Source organism: Peromyscus maniculatus, chromosome 2, assembly GCF_049852395.1.
Source record: "Peromyscus maniculatus bairdii isolate BWxNUB_F1_BW_parent chromosome 2, HU_Pman_BW_mat_3.1, whole genome shotgun sequence".
In the NCBI taxonomy this organism is placed as follows: domain Eukaryota; kingdom Metazoa; phylum Chordata; class Mammalia; order Rodentia; family Cricetidae; genus Peromyscus; species Peromyscus maniculatus.
Genome location: NC_134853.1, coordinates 154,222,457 through 154,229,779, shown reverse-complemented (window position 1 = coordinate 154,229,779; position 7,323 = coordinate 154,222,457).

Here is a 7,323-nt window from a genome sequence, read left to right as displayed (position 1 = left end):
ACTACATTAGTCCATGAGCCAATCATCTTTTATCAGACTCCATCTCCCAACACTTTTGCACTGGGGACCAGCTTTCCAACATATGGACAGTGGGGGAGACACATTGAAGCCATGGCAACACCCATGCCACTGGATTTGGAGTCCACTGGTGTGTGCGTGGAAAGGGAGAGATGGGAAATAGATACTGCTGAGCCAAGCCCCACTACTAGGTATTCCCATTCACCTGGCATAGACGTATCCTTCTGCAAGGATATCCAGGCATGGAGAAGAACAGTGTTTACTCACATCACCCAGGGACAAGGGACAGAGCAGGGTTACTGCTGCAGCCAAGGCCACCGACTCTGGGATCACATGCTCCTTTTGCCGCTGGCTGAGGTGGCTCTCTGCTCATTTGAATCCACGGCATGATCGCTCACGTGGTGTTCTGTAAATCAGTGCTCTAATTGCAGGCAAATCACTTTATCCTCTTCAACGATAGTTTCTTCCTGTGTGAAACGAGGAGGAAGTCACAGAAAAGGAAAAAAGGAGGCCATGAGCAAGCCCTTCACAGGGCAGGAAACCCAAACAGCCAGGAACCGTGACAGAGTGCCTCACCTCCGAGTAATCTGGGAAATGCAAATCAAGCACTGGGAACCAGAGAGCTTCCGGTCTCCTTCAGCAGGGTTAAGCCTTTGGGGTGACTGATGAGCCTGTTTATCTCTCGGTTGGCTTTCTGTTGCCAGAACAAGATGTCAGTGGCTTCAGATCCATCTCCTCTAGTGCCCCCCACTCCCCGAACCCTAAGAGCTCCATGTGGTTCGGGAGGAAATACCTGAGAGTTGCTAGCATGTTCATTAAGCCAACACCTTCGAAGCATATGAAGCAGTTCAGGGGATGAAGAGCCCGCAGTAGTCAGTCCAGCTTGTTCCCAAGGTAACCGTGAGGGCAAGACAGGCAGCCTGTCTTCGATATAACTGCCTTCTTTTGTCTGTGGTTTTGCCTGTTTATTTTTTATTTGCTTATGATATCTACAGAGGTGAGGACCTCATCCGGGTCATTCACTAAATTCATTATAGTGCCCGATTCATAGATGGAACCTGGTGTGTGGTGTTGAACAAAGAACACAAAGGGGGCTGGAGAGATGGCTCAGCCAGTGAAGAGAACTGGCTGTAGAGGACCAGGGTTCGAGTCTTAGCACCCACATGGTGGCTCACAACCATCTATAACTCCAGTTCCAAAGGATTGGACACTTCCTCTGGCCTCCCTGGGCATGAGGCATGCATACGGTGAACAGACTTACATGTAGGCAAAACGCTCATATACATAACATAAAAATAAATCTTTTTTTTTTAATGCCCCAACCTCTCTTGGGACCTCTGTCTTTCCATCTCTGAAATGATAGATTTAGACTAAAATGATCTGATTTTATTAATGGCTTGACCCTGAACTTACTCTCCAATCGATCTCGTTCCTTTCTCTGTCCGTGTCCCCCCCCCCCCCCCCCCCCCCCCCCGCGTGCTCGGCCCCTGCAGGGCTGTGTGTGCACCTGCAGTTTCTGAGATCCTATTCTAGGTCTTTCTCCATCAGCGTTAACAGCCATCTCTTTAAGAAACCCAAAGCGGCGCATCCTCCGGGCTTCCAGAGGGTGTGCTGAGGCCTTTATCATAGCACATCTGTCCCCCTGCTCTTACAGCTGTGCCCGCTGGAGTGTGGGTTTGAGCATGAGCTAGGCAGTGGAGGGAACAAGAGAAACCCCAGTGTGAGCCTGTGCAGGCTCAGCATGCTGCTCTCCTGCCACAGCCTCTGTTTCCCCATCTGAGAAATGGAGGTCCTGAAGCCTCCTTCCCAAGAGGACTGAGACAAACTGAATGCAAAACGAAAAGCATTTTGTAGCGCCTAGTATGGGGTGAGCCCCCAGCACTCTGTTCTCTACCTTCTAAGTCCATTCCCATTGAGCACTGGGTCTTATTCATTCAGGAACTTTCTAGAAAATATAAAGAAAAGGGAAATTAAAAAAAAACCAACAACAACAATAATTGTCATTTCCTAGAGGCCAGGCATGGTACCCTCCATGCTTACTTCCTAGAGGCCAGGCATGGTATCCTCCATACTCATGTCTTTAATTTTCACAATAATTTCATAAATAAGTCTAACAATTTCATATCTGAAGTCTAAGTTTGTTAACAGAATGAAGACCTGAGCTGAGAAATGAGTCTCCAGGGGCCAAACTGGCTAGGGCTAATTCAGCTGAAGTTTCTTAGTGGGTCCCTTGGAAATGGTCCTCAACACCTATGGAATTGTCAGTTCGCTGCTGTTTCCCTGTGAGACTGTGTACTCCCTGAGAGCAGAGCCCACGCTTCTTCTGTGTTTCTGACAGCCCCAAGCATCCATGTGTGTGTCTTAGACATAGTCCTTTGCAGAAGAGCTGGATAGATGGGTGGGTGGGTAGAGAAATGGATGCACCAGTGGTAGGTGGGTGGATGAGCGGATGTGTGGTTGGGTGGGTGGGGAGGGAAATAGATTCACCAGAGGGTAAATGGGTGAAGGTGAATGAATGAATAGGTGGATGGATGCACTAGTTGGGTGGATTGGTGGATAGGTGGATAGGATTAATGAATGATGCACTGGATGGAATGAATGATAGATGGATGGAAGGAAGGATGGATAGATAGATGGTTGAGTGAATGGATGGGTGTGAGATGTGAATGGATACACTGGTTGGTAGATGAATAGGTAGGTAGGTAAGTAGGTAGGTAGGTAGGTAGGTAGGTAGGTAGATACATACATACATACATACATACATACATACATACATACATGGAATGAAGGGTGTGTGGAAGAATGAATGCACGCATGGAAGAATGGATGGATAGAAGTATAGATGAATGGATGGATCCAACGGACACATGAACAGAAGAGTTCTATGCGAAATTTTTGCACACCAGACATCTCTCTCTAATAGTCTTTGTTCCTGTCACTAAGGACTAGAGTTGGCTTGCCACTGAGAAAGAGAGAAAATACAGTCTTGTGACATCAAGCCTCTCAGAACAGTGGATCCGGGCTGTAACAGGCATGCCCTCAGACGGCATCCCAGTGAGACACCCTTCTCAGTCCCCATGAAGCAAGAGACCAAAGGCCAATTCACACTTAAGCCTTTCACGCCCCTTTCCCTCTCCAGCATCCACTGTCCCACCCTGAGGCAGGCCATGGGTCAAATTTTGCTGTCAAACTCTGACAAGAGGGTGAGGCCCCGAGGATGGGTTGGGCCCAGGAAATGGGTCAAAAGGCACTGGCTCATTATGAAAATGTAGCAAAGGCCTGCCGTGCTTAACCACTAGGCAGGGCTGATACCATCTGGTCTCCAGGTAGATACCCCAGGAGGAAGGGTGGGGACCCAGGGAGGGAAGACAGTGGGAGGGGCCCCGCCCACACTCACCTGGGCGGCACTAGACGGGGCCCAGCCTGTAGAAAGCCTTCAGAGAGTGGCAACTGCGATTATTAGAGTTATCAATGATCATTAAAGGCAATTAGCTGCTGTTGAACTGGGCTTCTGCTGGCTATAGCTAGAAAGGATTTATGACCCAGGGTTCCAAGCCCGAGTCTGTGTCACACCTCAAATTGGCGAAAATAAAGATAAAAAGTAAAGATAGTGTTTGCTGCCAAGCAGTCCATCTGTGGGCTCCTATAGCTGCTAAATGACGTGTGGTGCCAGTGTTGCTGCTGGGCCGGAGGACCCAGAGACATGGTCAGGGTGGCTGATGATCCCAGAGCCTCCGTTTCCCACACCCCAAAACAGAGGTGGGGGGAATAATGATCTGGATTCAAATCCCAGTGACTTTGGCAAGCCGCTCCGACAGGCCGGATGGCGTAGCTTTGCTTTGGGGGAGTGGAGACTTGTAAGGGAGCCGAGGGCAGCACTGGATGTTACTAGGTGGTCAGTAGATAATGACCTTCGCTTTTATCTTACTTATTTAATGTACGTGTGTAGCTAGAGTTTTCCTGCCTTGCCCACAGTCAGGACAAATCTCTGTCACCCGCCAGTCCCACAGCCGCTCAGACCCAACCAAGTAAACACAGAGACTTATATTGCTTACAAACTGTATGGCCGTGGCAGGCTTCTTGCTAACTGTTCTTTTATCTTAAATTAATCCATTTCTATAAATCTATACCCTGCCACATGGCTCATGGCTTACCAGCATGTTTTCATGCTGCTTGTCAGGGTGGCGGCTGGCAGTGACTCCTTCCGCCTTCCTGTTCTTTTATTTCTCCTCTCTGTTAGTCCCGCCTATACTTCCTGCTTAGCCAAGGGCCAATCAGTGTTTTATTTATTGACCAATCAGAGCAACACATTTGCCATACAGACCATCCCCCAGCACAGCCAAGTGCAGACCATCTCAGACACCTGCACTCAGGCCTGTGGTCCTAATCATCCTCTATGCAGACCTGCTGGGTAAAGCCACGAGGAACCCAAGAGTGGGCTCCCACAGCACATACAGAACATCCCACAGCATACATGTGTGTGTGTGTGTGTGTGTGTGTGTGTGTGTGTGTGTGTGTGTCCCTCTGTGTATATATGTGTGTATGTATGTGTGGGTATGTAGGATGTTACTAGGTGGTCAGTATATAATGACCTTCGCTTTTATCTTACTTATTTAACGTGTGTGTGTGTGTGTGTGTGTGTGTGTGTGTGTGTGTCTCCCTCTGTGTATGTATGTGTGTGTATGTGAGATGTTACTAGATGGTCAGTAGATAATGACCTTCACTTTTATCTTACTTATCTAACATGTATGTGTGTTTGTGTGTGTGTATATGCATGGTGTGTGTGTGTATGTGCATGTATGTATTTATGTGTGTATGTGTGTATATGTGTGTATGTATGTATGTGTGTGGCTATGTGTGTGCGTCCATGTGCACTCATGCATACCATAGCATGTACATGGAAGTCAATTGTCTTCTTGCTCTCAGGTGTCAGCCTTGGAGGCAAGTGTCTTTACAAGCTGAGTCACCTCAATGGTCCTTAACTGTGACTTTTATCAGAAGCCTCAGAGCTAACCATGACCACTGTCTTTCTCCTCTCTCAGGGTGGCTGGTTTTGTTTGTCCATCCATCCCTTTGTTGTATTGAGGGTCAAGCCTAGAGCCTCACACACGCTGAGCAAGCGGCTTTACCCCTGCGCTCTATCCCAGCCCTTCTTGTAGTTTGAGAAATGGTTGCTCAGGCTGGCCTTGAACTTACTGTGTGACCCAAGCAGACCCTGAACTTGTAACCCTCCTGCCTCATCTGCCTAGGTAGCTGAAACGGCAGGCCTGTACTTCTGTTCTACAACATTTCACTTCAAAACTAAAACCCAGGGCTCTGCAGGTCTGTGGCAGCCCTCCTGGAGGCCACCTGGGTTCTTGCTGTCGTCCTGGTTCCCTCTGTCATCCACGCCTCTCTCCCTCCACAGTCAGAGACCCTTCCTAATGGTGAAATCAGAACCTGACACTTAGACCCCTCTAAACCACCGCAGAGTCTGACCTCTTGCCAGGCTTCGGCAACACCACTCTGTTCTCTGTCCTTAAACTGTCTGCAGCCTCAGGGCCTTTGCGCTTCCTGTTTTCTCTGTCTAGATTCAGCCCAAACCATTCTAACCTCAATACTCAGGTCTCAGAGTTACTGCTTCAGAGGTTTCTATGGCCACCCTTCCCATTGGGACCACAGCTGGTGCGTTGGAGAGATGTCTCAGAAGTTAAGAGTACTTGCTGCTTTTGCAGAGGACCCAGGTTCAGTTCCCAGCACCCATGTTGGGCAGCTCACAGGCACCTGTAATTTAGCAGCAGGGGATCTGGCTCCCTCTTCTGGCCTCTGTGAGCACCTGCACTCAGGTGCACTTACTCTCACACAGGCACACACACACACACACACACACACACACACAATTAAAAATAAAATTTCATTTTAAAAACTAAAAAGAAATAATTAAAAAATTTAAAAAAAACTGCCACAGATCAAAAGTATGTTATATAACAGCATGGAAATGTAATCAAAGCCCATTATTTTGTGCAAATAGCATATACTTGTCAACAATAAAAATTTGTGCCATAATTCTCCTTTTCTGAAATTTTATTACCCAAAGATGTGCATAATGGAGCACAACAGCTCTTTACGTGTGAGGTCCTTAGCTCCTGTTTCAGTGTTTGGTCTCCTGAGAACACGTGTGGGCCGGCAAGATGGCTCAGTGGGTAAAGGTACTTGCTGCCAAGCCTGATGATCTAAGTTTGGTCCGTGGAACCCACATAGTAGATGGAGAGAATGCATGTACACAGGCATGCACACAGGCACAATAAATGTGTGAAAAAGCGTGTATATATATACTCACATAAACATACACATACACACAGATACATACTCCAAAATCTACAGAGGTAAATGACAAAATGTTTATTTTTTTAAATAATCAAGATGCATGTATTTGAAAATAAAAACAGACCCATGTAACACTTTGTTCTTCTTATTTGGTGGTGGTGGTACTGGCGCTTGAACACAGAGTTTGTACATACTGGGTAAGCTGCCTCGCTCTGAGCAACATCCCAGCTTCCTTTTCCTCCTTGTGTTGAAGTAGGGTCACACTTTTTGTCCAGGCTGGTCTTAAACTCACTCTATAGCCTTAGCTGGCCTTGAACTCATGACCCTCCTGCCTCAGCCCCCTGAATAGCTAGTAGAAGTCTAAGGCACCATGCCAGGTAGAGATTCTTTTTTAAGTTTTAAAAAAGTAATTAAAAAAAAAAAAAGATTGCATGTATGAGCGGGGTATCGTGTCCTGTACTGACACATGGGCACATTGTGTAACGCTTACACTGAGTTAAACACACCTTCTCCCATGTCTTTGTGGCGAAACTTTCCAAATCTTTGAGCTTTATGAAATGTACAGTATGCTATCTTCATCTATCGTCTCCCTCCTATGCAATAGCACCCCAGAAATTCCTGCTCCTGTCTAACTGTAACCCATCCATCAACCTTTCCCCATCCCCTCCCTGGGAAACCATCTCCATTAAAAACAAAACAACCACAACAAATGAGGTTCAAATATATAGTTTTAAAGGTTTGTTTTGTTTTTAGATAGGTTATCACCGTGTAGCCCAGGCTGGTCTCAAATTTGTTATATAGCCTAGGCTGACCTTGAACTCATCATCCTCCTACCTCAGCTCCCTGACTGCTGATATTAAAAATATATATTACACACCAGCTTAAAATAATTTTTTTAGGCTGGGCAGTAGTGGCGCGCGCCTTTAATCCCAGCACTCGGGAGGCAGAGTCAGGCAGATCTCTGTGAGTTTGAGGCCAGCCTGGGCTACCAAATGAGTT